This window comes from Eurosta solidaginis, chromosome 1 (genome assembly GCF_040869045.1).
Source record: "Eurosta solidaginis isolate ZX-2024a chromosome 1, ASM4086904v1, whole genome shotgun sequence".
Lineage (NCBI taxonomy): Eukaryota > Metazoa > Arthropoda > Insecta > Diptera > Tephritidae > Eurosta > Eurosta solidaginis.
Window position 1 is genome coordinate 81,926,060 of NC_090319.1, and position 14,676 is coordinate 81,940,735.

At 39.0% G+C, this 14,676-nt stretch overlaps 1 protein-coding gene across 2 annotated transcripts in view; it reads right to left on the reverse strand.

Moving 5' to 3' along the window:
• Mco4 (Multicopper oxidase 4) overlaps positions 1 to 14,676 on the reverse strand; it is an 826,935-nt gene that overhangs the window by 613,522 nt on the left and 198,737 nt on the right. The gene's annotated exons all lie outside the window — the stretch shown is intronic.

Consider the following 14,676-nt stretch of genomic DNA (forward strand, 5'->3'; position numbering starts at 1 on the left):
AACTGATAGAAAAACTTTAATCGCTTTCCAGCTTTTGCAACAGCATAGTGTCACATTTTAAGAATTTCGACCCTTTAACTTCAGATTATAATACATTTTTGTCTCCCGTACCTTATTTTCATTATACCTTTGAAGAATATCTACGAATTAAAAAATAAGATAAATTCATAGACGAATTCATTGAAAGAAGGATACGTAACATATGTCGCGACTTCATAATTAAATTAATAGAGCAATTAAGGCAGCCCTTGGTGTACAATATAGAAAAGCTTAGCAAAATAGATTTATTTCGATTTAAAACACATTGAGAATTGTAAAATCTCAATGGTTTTCAAAAAAACCGAGTATAGTACTGATAAAATAGCGAAATTACAAATGCAGTGGAAAAATATCTGAACACAAAAAATATTTATGAGTGTAGCAATAATAATAATTCATCTTCTGAGGACGAAAACAAAGATTTTGAAGTCTAAGGCCCTTCAAACATATCTCGTCCCAACATAAACTTGAATATCTTACACGTGTATTTTAATAGTGATTCGTACACCCGTAGTCGTATTTTGAGCGAACCTATAGCCGTGCCGTCATCGTAACAGTGTGAAATATAATGCTTACTTTTTAACGATACCTTACCCCCAAATGGCAAAAAAAAAGTTAAAAAAAACGTATTTTTGTTATTAAAAAATATAAAATGAACTATAAAAACAGTATTATTTTTGTACCTCTCTTGTACCGTATTTCTTTTTTTTTTTTTGTGAGTTTACGGTACCTTTTTTTTAACTTTGTCTAAGTTTGATTTGAAATAAATGTGAAAACTTACATTGAAAAATATATGTACATATACCCTATATGGCTCTTTTTGCAACGGGTTTTGGATTTTCTTGAAGAAATTTAGCTCTTTCTAGCCCTTTTTTTAGATTCTAGCCCAAAAGAATTTTTTTTTCTGGCAACACTGCTAGGAACCATTAAACCTGCCACCAGTGTATTAAAGGGCCAATTAAACTTCCTCAACCCTAACGCCATAGTCATAACCATATTTTTACTTATCCATATCAAATTGGCATCAGTTATTGGTGCCTTAGCCTAAAAATCGTGAAAATTTCATAAATATGAAGAAAACGCAAAAAATTACAAATATATACCACTAAAAATAAGTATCTTAGTCACAACGCATCCAAAACAATAAATAAAATCTACAAAAAATTAATAAATTCTCCAACTCAAATATTTGTAGGTTATGGATGTGGCGAAAAACCAAAAACCAATTGGTTAGCTATGATATGGTTATGAATTTAGCGTTATGGTATGGCAACATTAATCGATTACATTGATTTCCATAAGGTTGGTTCGATCAGCTGTTTTATCTGGCTATGGATAAGTCACCATTAAAATGGCCAATACAAATTTTTGCTGGCAACAATCACAGATAAATCCCTCGCGCCAGCTGAAGCGGGTGCCAGAACAAAAACTGTGCCAGCTAAAACAAAAAACGGGCCAAAAATATCGGTAAACTTTAGTTTGAACTACAACCGTAGAATAGCGTTCAAAAATTATGGGAAAAAGGATAAAAACACTTGTTTTAATGTAAATATTGTTAGTTCGAAGGCGGAGGGTACATATTATTTCCCATTCAAAAGTTATCACTAAAAACAGGTTTTGTATATATGAAGTCCCGATGCAACCAGTCCATTTTGATCACAGAACCTGGAACTTCAGACATGTAGGATAAGCCCTATCCATTAAATGATGTTAACCATTATATCATAAGTCCGATTTACTGAAATTTCAAAAGAATATATGGTTTTCACTGTGAGTTAAATGCGTTACCATATTTGGCTAATTAATTTAATCAAAATGTAAATTTTACTAAGATTTGTTTATATTTAACTCCAACTAGTCGTATTATTGTAAAATAAGTTTAAAGAAATGAATATTTTACGACTATCATTTTATTAAATGATTGAAACTATAATCGCCGAAATGTATGTCAAAATCCCCATATTCAGATCTATTAATTTTTGTTTGGAGTGGCATCATTGACAGAAATGTGCATTTTGACAGCGCTCTCTCGAAGCAAAGAGTTGCAAATCCATTCATCTATGACTAGTATAGCTGAAAAAAAAATATTGTGTGGACATTCATTCTCAATGTGAATAAAAATGTCGGATGGATTGTTTCTATGTCTTGCCTGTTTTCAGAATCAGCAGTATATTCACTTAAATGATCCGAACACCCCGAAGCTGTTGAAAGAGTTAGCAAATCTAGTGACAGGTCTTTTTGTGTCAGTTCTACCATGAGTTTGTGATGCTTAAATTTAGGTACCTCATAAACTGATTGCCAGGGATGCGAGTTTCTGATAGAACTGAAGGAAATTCCTTCTTAAGTGAACCTTTTGTTCATTTTCAGGATATCTACCTTCCTTGCATTTTGCAATATCACTGCAACACTCTTTGAAACAATTAATTTTTGAATCAGTTTCTTGTACCTAGCAAAACCGATCCCGCTCACAAAATTTGTTTTGAAGGTTCGGTTCAGAAAGTTTACCTAGTTATCTCTAAACTTTACGTCTGTAGCCCGTCGAAGCTTATTCAAACTGCCATGTAGAACAGTCGCTAAGCTTACTATATCAATGGCATGATCGGATAAGATTTTACGTGGTGCATCAAATTCCCGGTCTGTAATAAGTTCCCATTAAAGCTTAAACGGCTATGCCAAAATCGCGTTGAGAAACACCAAAAGCTATGACAGGGTGTCAAGGGATCTCTTCGAGCAATTCAAAAAAATCTCATTCGCACCTTGGCAGCCTCGTCACTGCTGACAGGTATAATCTGTGACCCTGTGTAGGCCTTCGACGGTTTGGGAAGTACTTTGATTAGATCAGAATATGCGAATAAAGACGCTCCTAAATAAAAATAAATAAATGCAAGGCACGATAGCCTCTGAAAGGATTTTAGACCGAGTTTCGCTTCCAATGTACGTTGCGCTCCTTTTAAGTTTTCCTACAAATACGCCGTCTTCCAACGGCACCTGCAAAGTTTTCACTAAAAAGCTTTGCATGACAAAAATACACTCGGAGTGTTTGCCAAATCACTGCCGAGGGGCGAACCCGCTTAGAAAAACTGTATTTATATCGACACCCTTATATGGTAGCGCAGGAAGGTAGATGCCTCCACTGAGTTAGGAGAAGCATGACGAAGATAATTTGATCTGTTTAGTTGCTCTTAATTAGCGTTAGTTACGGCCATTAAGGAACGCCTAGACCACTTTTCCATGAAGCGGCGAACATATAGGCGGTTTTATAATAGCGCTGATCGACATGTAACACTTGGAGCTCGTCCCTAAAATACAACCAGTCCTGTTTTTTCTTAGGATTCAGTTTGGCGCACAGGTTATGGCTTTTCCACTAGATTTGTGCTGTTAATCTTCAGGAGGCTTTGGATAGCTTAATTTAGCTTGATAGTACTCTGCAATTCACAAAACCCGATTTGGAAGGTTCACTTGTCACTGTTGCGTTCAATATTTATGCATTACTAAATTATTATTATTATCGCGGGCTTGGCGACTAAATCAAAAAACACCGTAACGAATATTTGTCAAAAAAGGTTCGAAAAGGTTCGAAATAGTTCGGTGTTAGCAACAGGTCAAATACATAAAATTGGATCTCTATCATAAAGTTAAAGTTAAAGTTTTTTTTTTTTTTTTGTGTTTCGTGGAAGGAGGAAATGCTTTATGCACTGACCGGGATATTTAAGCCGAGTGTAGGACTCCCTTCTTCATGAAGGCCTACCCACTAAAACCTAATCCTGCTTTCCTAGGTTTCATAGTTCGCACGGCAGTTTTAAGCTGTTCTTCTTGGAATGGTTCCACGTTGCGATCTTCATGGGTAACGTACCCGTTCCCTTGGGTGGGAAACAGGCCATCCACAATGTTCCTTATTTGGTTCTCGTCCATCAGCTGGTTTGGCGGACGGAACTTCTTCATTACTATCTTATATCCCTGCCCCCAGGGGTCTCGATCCACTTCCTCGCAAAGCGCTTTCCTGCACTTAAGCTTGCTAAAACCTAACCTCCCACGGCCCGCGCAAATCCTCGTACCTGGGACCGCGTTTAGCATTATTTGGGTACGGGTGCGCACTACGTGAGCTCTATGGCTACTCTCACGCTAATGGGCTAGGCATCCGTCTTCTCGTTTACTGGTAAGTATATGCCTCACATATGTGCTGACCGTATCCCATCTGTCTCTTCGACAGGTCGTGTTGTTAATTACACTGCCCGGGGATAGGTCGCCAAGTACCTCTACTACCCTCCTTCGCCTGCATTCGAAGAAGGTGTGGCGTACATCGTCTATTTTCCCACAGTACAGGCAGCTCGGGCTATCAACCTTACCCATTATGTGTAGGTATTTGCGGAAGTAACCGTGTCCCGTTAGAAAATGGGTCAGGTAAAAGTCTACCTCTCCGTGCGGTCGCTTCAACCATGGATTCAGTTCAGGGATTAGTTCCCTAGTCCACTTTCCTACGATGCTGTTGCTCCACTGATCTTGCCAGCGTCGGATCGATTCTTCTCGCGCCTGCATGGCAACAGCAGCTCTACTTGCTCGCGATCCGTTGTCACATATTGTTTTTCTTTCCTCAACGAGAAGATATATCGGTATGGTTCCCGCAACGACCAGGACAGCTTCAGCTGATACCGTGCCGTAAGCCGAAGATATTCGCAGCGCCCCTCTGCGTTGGACAGAGGTGAGGGCGACTCGGTTCTTCCGGTATTTCATTGCGTTCGCCCAGATTTCTGCACCATATAAGAGTATAGAATCCGAGGCTGATGCAAGCAACTTCCTTGTGCATGGCTTTGGGCCACCTGTGTTTGCCATTAATCTACTCAACTGCGCTATTATGCTCGCAGCTCTTTCGCAGGCCCCTCGTATGTGATCCGAGAAGTTGAGTTTGCTGTCTAACCTCACTCCCAGATATTTCGTTGAAGCGAGTGTTTCTATTGGCTGGTCCCCAACCATCATGTTCCTGGTAGTGGGAATACGTCTCTTTGTGAGGATGACGATCTCCGTTTTGGCTGTTGCTTACTGGAGACCGTGCTCAGCCATCCACCTATTTACATTACGCATGACCTGGTTTAATTTTAGCTGTGCCAGCTCGCAGCTTGGTGCTGTTATCACAGCTGCCACGTCGTCTGCAAAGGCAACGAGGAAGGTGCTTTCTGGCATGTCTAATCGAAGAAGACTGTCGTAAGTTATATTCCAGAGATCGGGACCTAGTAACGAACCCTGGGCTGCTCCACCTGTTATTTTTACCTTTTTTTGACCGTGAGTACTTTCATATATTAGATACCTCTCTCTTAGGTAGTCCCTTAAAATTTCTAACAAATATTGCGGTACTTTGAAAGTGCTTTCTAATGCCTCAAGCATGTCCTCCCACTTAGCTGAGTTAAAAGCGTTTTTGACGTCCAGCGTGACCAGCAACACTATAGGTCTTGCTCTGTGGCACGCTGTATCGGCTTTCTTGACTGCGTCTATAACTTCTGCTATGGTATCGATTGTGGAGTGCCCCCTCCGAAAACCATGCTGTCTGGGCGACAGTCCTCCGGCGTCCTGTAACGCTCTGGTGAGGCGTTGCTTTAGGAGACTCTCCATCAATTTCCCTGCTGTGTCCAACATACATAGGGGACGGTAGGATGATGGAGAGTTGGGATCTCCCTTCCCTTTTGGAATGAGAACCAGTCGTGCTGTCTTCCATATGGTGGGGAAAGTTCTTTCTTCGAGACATTTGTTGTACATGTGCAACATAAGTTCTGGGCAGTTGCTTTCCTAGGTTTCATAGTTCGCACGGCAGTTTTAAGCTCTTCTTCTTGGAATGGTTCCACGTTGCGATCTTCATGGGTAACGTACCCGCCCTCCCTAGGCAGTTGGGTGGGAAACAGGCCATCCACAATGTTCCTTATTTGGTTCTCGTCCATCAGCTGGTTTGGCGGACGGAACTTCTTCATTACTATCTTATATCCCTGCCCCCAGGTGTCTCGATCCACTTCGTCGCAAAGCGCTTTCCAGCACTTAAGCTTGCTTTGCTTAATGGCAGCACTAAGAGCTTTCTTCGCTCCTTTGTACGCTTCCGACTTTTCTAGAGCTTCAGGCCTGCCGCGCGCGCGAGTTGCTAGCCTTCGCATACTGTGGCATATTTTTCGCAGCTCCGCGATTTCGCTATTCCACCAGTATACCTGCTTTTTACCCCTCCACACTCCCCTCCGTAGCATAGAGACGTTGCAAGCGTGGCGAAGACAGCTCATTGTCTTTTCAACCGTCTCTTCCGTCGGACTGGAGTTGTTGATTATCCGTCGGGCATCCCCCAGTACTGATGCGGAGAACGTGGCGGTCGACCTTGGATGCGTCCCATGCTTTTGTTCTACGTGGGCCGTTCGGAATCTGCCTCTGACCGGGATCGTTTAGTTGGAAAGTGATGTAGTTGTGATCGCTGCCAGTCAGATCCTCTATGACTCTCCATCCAGCAGATGTCAGCAGCAGGCTTTCTGACACTAGTGTTACATCGGGGATCGAGTATCCAAAGCCTGGCCGTCGGTATGTAGGGGTCGTACCAGTGTTAAGCACGTTCAAACCGAGCCTGGCTGCCATCTCAAGGACTAACCTTCCACGGGTGTTAGTCTGCGGCATTCCCCATTCGACGGCTCTTGCGTTAAAGTCTCCCGCCACAACCAGGTTACTAGTTAAGTCCCTCAGGTCGTCTTCAATAAGTTCAAGCTTGTCCCTGAACGTTTGAATGGGATCATTCGGGGACAAGTAGCAGCTTACTATTGTGGTATTATTCGTAGTTAGGCGGACGTAGCCTTGTCCGGCAACACGGTTCACAATATTGGCGTTTGCATCTGTCATCCAGATTGCGGCGGTGCCGGTGTTGTCTATATGCCAATCATTTCGGGCTCTATAGGGTTCGCTGATGATAATGCAGTTAGCTTTATGGTCTAAGACCAACTGTTGTAGTAGCTCATCAGCAAGTCTGCTCCGGTTTAGGTTGCCTTGGATAAAACTAATCACTACTGAATTGAGACTTTGGCCTTTGCAACAGCGAGTGCCGCTCTGAAAATGCTGCATGCTCCAGATCCAGGGACATGATCGAGCTTCTGTGTATTACGCAGGTAACATTTTGGAGCTGCGGTACAGGCCGAAGCTTTGTGGCCGCTTTGCCCACACTTCCAGCAGGCGTTACTCCTGTCTGGACCCTTGCATTCTGCCTTCCGGTGTCCGTAGCCGAGACACCTAAAGCAGCGTTGTACTTCTGCTCGCTGTCTGATTCGGCACTGTATCCATCCGATAGGAATTTTACCTTTTTTGAGTAGGGCGTTGCCAATATTCTCGTCCACTTCGACGACCGCCATTTTCTGTTCTCTTTGGTTTGCTGCGAATACAGAGACACGGAGAGGTCTAGTGATTTCTTCTTTTCCGACCTCCCTCCTTATTGCGTCTTGGATTTCTGTTTCAGTTGTGAGACAGTCCATGCCAAGTACTTCCAACTTCATCCGCTTGGAGAGCTGTTGTGCTTCACTGACCTCTCCTACTGCACTACCTATAGCTGCTCTGAAGGCCGTCTGGTCACTGCAGCGCGCCGTTTCAATCAGTACGTTACCAGATTTGGTTTTTCGTACTGACCGTACCACCGTACCTGTGTCATTAGGGCGGAGCTGGCCGCGTATGGCCCCTAGTACCTGGGCATAGCTTTTGCCTTCCACAGGTTTTACCACAAAAGTTGCTGCTTGTCTCCTCTTTCTCGCCCGTTTTTGAGCTTTAGGAGCTTGGACGGAGGTTGCCTGCTTGGCTGGCTTGGCCCGCTGTTTCAGCCTCCGGCGCGCTACATTGGACCAAGACTCACCTTGTGAAAGCGTATTTGTTCTTTCATCTCGTTTCTTTTTGGCTTCCAAGTCCTCCGAGTGGGAATCTCGTGCCCCGATTCTCTGCTCTCATCTACCTTTTGGGCCCTTAACGATCCCATGCAGCTTATAAAGTTAAGGTTAAAGTTAAAGTTGAAGTTAAAGTTAAAATGTCTGAGATTTCAGTAGTAATAGAAATGGCATTTTAATAATGACTTTCAATTGCCAAAGTCGAAATAGTCACAAATACGATTTACAAGATTCAGTTACGAGACAAACAAATGTCTTACTTCTTACCGAAACTTGCATGACGCGTGATAATCCGATTGAAATACCTAATTTCAACTGTATTGTTCAATTCAAACGAGATACTGCTTCAAAGGGTGGTGTAGCTATTTACCAAAATAACAATAAGGTTACTAATATTATGACTCCGAATATTGAAATAAATATTGCACACGTTAGCGATGTTAATGCTAGGCGCTCATTTGTTGGAGATATTTGTGCGTGCTTATGCAAACTTAGAAATGGTCCACACATTGTCATGGTAGCAATTTACATTTCTCGAATCCAAAATTGGAAGAGGTAGAGCATTTTATTCATCGCACTTTACTGGAGTAATCTGAAGAAGGGGCAAAAATACTTGGTACAAATGGTAATAAATTTTCACATATCTTGGCCGGCGATTTCAACATCAATTTCGCTGATAAAAAATCAGAGCGGTTGACAAGTTTTCTTTTTGAAAAATTTAATTTGAAAATAAATAATGATCCAAAAGAATCCACAACAAAATACGGGACCACCATTGACGCGGTATTTTCAAGATATTTAGAGGATATCAAGTCTCAAACGTATGTTTCCTATTTCAGTTACCACAAACCTATAATTTCAATTATAAATATTCCTGAATAACCTATGTATGTACATATCTTGTAAGATAATAATACAAATTTTTTAACAGATATTAACTTCTCATTTATTCAATAAAATTAAAAAATTTGTTTTCTTATCGGTCACCACGCTTAAAAAGTGTAACTTGAATTAATGTCAAAGACAAAACTTGAATTAATATCAAAGAAAACAAAATGTTGCATAAATATTATAATTGCATAAGTTGATAATATGCAATAGCTTTACCGCGGCAGTCCCCAAGTGCCACACGTCCTTTTTTTGAAATCTTTCTATAAAGCTTGTCTCCACCCCAAGTGGCGTTAATATTAATTTTTCAAAAAGTACCTTAAAATACCCTCACACATCGCACTGAGTTCAAAAAGCGCGTACAATTTTAATAAAAACGATTTGATATTTACGACTTTTTACCTTACCACTTGGCAAATAATATGCAGCCGTTAGTAAGAGTTTTTCAATAAATATGCCGTTAACGTTTTAAAATAATTTAACACTAGAAGTGTCTACAAAAATGAAAGAGTTTTTATTCAAAGTTCAAGAGATGAGTGGGTGTGCGTACATACCCACATACAATGTGCGATCAGATATCTCAAAATTTGAATTTTTTGAGAAATTGCGAACAATGTTTTGTTACTTCAAATCTTTCCGTTATCAAAAAAAAATATGCAAAACATGTAGAATTTTTTTTTGCTCAACTTTTAAGTTAGTTTAATAACTATGTTTCTGATTTTTTTCTAAACTATGAGCTTTATCTTAATAGCCGGTGTGTAGTCTAATTAATGAGACATTAGGGGGGCTCGCTTTGTCTTGCAAGGTGCATATCCTCCTATCCAGTTACAAGCGTCAAAATTTTGGAATCATAATTCATCATCCTTAATTGGCCCTTAACCGCCTAAGCGAATTTGGCCGTTTCGTAAGAGTCTATTCTTTTTGCGACAACTGACCCCAATCGGAACCACAAATCATTCTCCATCTGGCTCTCCCAACTCAGTAGACGTCTCCCCGTAAAATATCGACATACAAAATAACAAATTTCGACGAAAAGTTATGAAATTAATACTTACTATATTTTTCCGTAAGGGAAATGATAGGAATACTGTTGAAACGGGTTTGTAGTGTAACGAATTTTGGGAAATTCTGGTTATACTGCACCTTCTGTTATAGTTCGAATCGCTGAACTGTCGAATAAATATCTCAAATATTCAGTATGGCGAAATGTTCTTTATTCACAACAGTATTGTGGTATGTGTACTTCACAATTTAACTACTCACGTACTAAAGGCCGAGCCACAATGAAATTTTTCATATAAATGTGTTCAAAGCAATCTTATGCATACCAATAACATCGCCACAATCAACGAAGATGTTGCCTTTGTAAATATGAAGGAACTTCAGACTTGGCAATTAAAGTTTATTACCCTTTGCCCATTCTAAAAAATTCGCGAGCTCTTATAAATCTTCTCTCTATACAACAAAAATACTTGCTAACATATTTTGTGTCGTATTCATTTGTTAAATTGCAGTTTTTACAGTGAAAAATGTTAAAAAGATACCAAAGAGTGGGAAAAATACAAAGTGTGAAAGCACCCTTAGCCAAAACAAATGTCAAGTTAATCTTTTTATGCTTTGCTTGCAACAAAAGTTGGAAGTAGGCTACTTTTTCATGTCAGCTGGCGCCAGTGTCGTTCAATCTGCCGTTCTCCATAAAAACACGTTGAAAGTATTCATAATGCATAAAAGCCCCGTCACATAAGCACTTTTTCATATAGGTGCGTTTAACTCAATCTTTTGGATGTACAGATCATCACTCTCTGTCAGAAAAAGTATCACTGCTGCAATAACTGGGGCTCAAATACACCAAGATATAAACTTCCTTTTATCAAATTTATGAGCATCGAAAAAGATTTTGGACAAAATAGGTTAACGATCACGCCTACTTTATACGTTTTTTTTAAAGCCTCACCTTCACAAAAGAAACAACAACTATAACATTTACTAATAGAAAGGTCGTATATTAACATTTTTTTTTAACAAGGACGTATCTCAACGAAATAAAGCCGGGAGGCCAGTTATAATGGTTGTAACTGAAAAATATTCATCTATATTTGTAAGAAAAGATACGAATTTAATATGTTATTCGCTCAAGCGATAAAAGTTGGGCTATCCAACTACATATTTACAAAAAATAATCATATATTATGGTCTTCTGTGATACGGTTTTAATAATGATTTCACTGAGATATGTTCTTGTTAACCAAACTTTACAGATATGACCTTTCTATTAGAATAAGTCAAGGCGAATTCAGTAGAGGTGGTGTTATCCCAAAAGCTGATTGCTTCTTCTTGATAATTTTCCATACAAAGCCTTGTACGACAATATGTCAGTTAATCGAAATCAATGAAAAATTTCTTTTGACTTGACATTCTTCTGCACGGCGAATTGGTTGAATTCGCTTTGCCAGCACCTGGTAGGATTTCGCCTTATCGCGAATTTCACGCGGAAAAGTGTTCGCCTTCACTTCTTTTGTTCGGGTGAACTTTTTCCGCCTATCGGCAATTTCGGGCGAACAAAAGTTCACTTCGAAACAGCTGATGTGAATTAGTAGTGAACAAATAATTTACTTACAATTGTGTAAATTTTGTAACCAAGCATATATCTCCTTAAAATGCATCAATAATTTCAATAAAAAATTTATAAAATAATAATTAAATTGCACTTATGTTGGTATTGATTGAGCTCGAGGAGAATATAATTGTGAAAGCAATTCGGAGGCAATTAAGGGACAGTTCTAACCCTTTGGAGCTAAATTATTCACTGTAAGCTAAAAATTACTATTATCAGCACTTTGGATAACAAGTTAAGTTTTTTTCAATTAGCTTTCGCCAATATTTCAGGCTTAATATTCCGGCATTCTAATATTTGCTAGATATTCTTACCAACTCCTTGCCACCATTGATGCAAAAGTTTGGAGTTCCACCAATTGTAGAGTTGAGTACTTGTCTTTGTTTTTTCGCATACGGAAAGGCGTTGGAAAGGACCATGAAGTGGGTCTTAGCCAATCTTGCTTCAGTGAGGTGCTCAACATTTTGAAACCGCTGCTTTGTCCACAATGGATAACTTGGCCGACTGATACGTTGTCATAAAAAATAGAAGCTACATACTTAGCAATACAGGAATTTCACTTTTTTCCACTCAGCTTCCGATTGTGCATTATTTATTGATTTATTTCTAATAATAAAAGTACATACATATACACCCTTATCGCGAAGTTCACGCGGAAAAGTGTTCGCCTTGCCTTTTTTTGTTCGGGTGAACTTTTTCCGCCTATCGGCAATTTCGGGCGAACAAAAGTTCACTTCGAAACAGCTGATGCTCTGAACAAATAATTTACTTGCAATTGTGTAAATTTTGTAAACAAGCATATATTTATTTAAAATACAACAAAAATAGAAATAAAAAATTTATAAAATAATGTTTAGTATTGCACTTAGGTTGGTATTGATTGAGCGCGAGGAGAATATAAATGTGAAAGCGATTCGGAGGCAACTAAGGAACAGTTCTAACCCCTTAATGATTCACTGTAAGCTAAAAATTACTATTTTCAGTAGTTTTGAATAACAAGTTATATTTTTTTCAATTAGCTTTCGCCAATATTACAGGCTAAATGATCCGGCATTCTAATATTTGCTAGATATCTTACCAACTCCTTGCCCCCATTGAAGCACAAATTTGGAGTTCCACCAATTGTAAAGTTGAGTACATGTCTTCGTTTTTTTGCATAGGGAAAGACGTTGGAAAGGACCAAGGAGTGGGTCTTAGCCAATCTTGTTTCAGCGAGGTGCTCAATATTTTGGAACCGTTGCTTTGTCCACAATGGATAACTTGGCCGACTGATACGTTGTCATAAAAAAATAGAATTTACCTACTTAGCAACACAGGAATTTCACTTTTTTCCACTCAACTTCCGATTGTGCATTATTTATTGATTTATTTCTAATAATAAAAGTACATATAATTATAAGAGTACCAAATTTCAAAATAAAAAATTACTTATGTACATTTTGTTTTCCTCTCGTTCGCCTGTAAAATATAAGTGAACAAATTTTGGTTTCCCCGCTGTTCATTTCGCCCAACAAAGAGTTGCCGATAAGGTGAAATCTTTTTCGAACACGAAAAATTCTTTCGCCACCCTCTGCGATAGGGTGAACAAAAACTGTGAATATTTTCAGGCGAAAAAAAAACTCGCGATAAGGGTGATAATTATAAGAGTATCAAATTTCAAAACAAAAAATTACTTACATTTTGTTTTCCTCTCTTTCGCCTGTAAAATATAAGTGAGCAAATTTTGGTTTCCCCGCTGTTCATTTCGCCCGAACAAAGAGTTGCCGATAAGGTGAAATTTTTTTCGAACACGAAAAATTGTTTCGGCTTTCTCTGCGATGGGGTGAACGTGAATAAAAACTGTGAATATTTTCGGGTGAAAATAAAACTCGCGGTAAGGCTGAATATATGTTTAAAAATTGTTTCTCTACAGCGTACTTTATTTTTGTAAGCTATGTTAAAAGATAACCAGATAAGCGGATGTGCCGATAACCAGAGTTACGTAAATATCCCCATATCTTTACGGTATACAACTACAGCAAATATATTGATATTCACCTTAGACGGCCCATACATGACACAAAAGTCATGCGCAAATATAAAACGACGGAATTTGTGCAAATGATAATTTTGACATACACGGCTCAAAAACACTGCGCAATATTCTTTTTAAAGTAGCGCAACAAATGAAACATGTGTTTTAATTGTATAAAAAAGGCACTAATTGTATAAAAAAATCACTATTTACTTTCCACAGTGCTGGTAATTCACGGTATAAGTCGAAAAACTCGCACCAGAAGCGTTTATTTTCCATTGTATTTATAAAATATATATTTTAATTGCAAGACCAACTCAACTCATTGCAGCACTGCGCAATATTCATTTTTCAACTAGCGCAACAAATGAAACATGTGTTCTAATTGCATAAAAATTATTATGTATTATTGAATTTGTGTGAATTCCTGTTACAAGCTAGAGATGGTCCTTACGCCTTCGATATTAACATTTTTAAGCAATAATTTCTGATGTTATATTATCAGGAACCACAGGTAAACTGTGTAAGATTCGCCACACACGAAGAAAAAAGCATGTGCAATATTTGCAGACATGCGTAAATATCAAAATCGTTTTGATTTTAGCGCAGTTCTCTGCGCAAATAGCGCAACCAGTGCACACACCGGGCAAATACTTGTGCAAATTGGTAATTGGCACAAGGATACTTGAGCCGTGTAGTTGGTGTATTAGAGGTTCATTGTAATGCTGGCCGATCCCGTGATTTTTGAGAAACAATGTTATCTGCGATTGTGACCTCTCAGTCACATCGGCTTTTAACCGTGACTGTGACTAAAAAAAAAAAAACAAATAACATGCCAGCAGGAATCAGTTTTGGTGATCTATACGACGGCATGGCACTGCTAAAACGCGTCCAAAAATATCGAGAGATAAGCGAAAAGACACGTATTGACCTCGACAATAATCCGAAAGCGGTAAATAAAAGTTTTTGGTTTGTCAAGAGATATTTGCGAAAGAAATTGAAAATTTTCATGTGTTTGTTGTAATTTTGAAGATTTTGTTATACCCACAAGAAAAATTGTGAACATAAGTGTTTTTCGAGGATATAGTTTTGGGGCAATTCTTTATTTTAGGGTACAACCGCTAAAACTCGTCCAAAAATATCGGGAGAGGCGTCAAAAGACGCGCTTTGGACCCAGGATCACGAATCCGATAGCGGAAATTGTAAATTTCATTTCTTTTCGGAGATATTTGCAAACAACATTG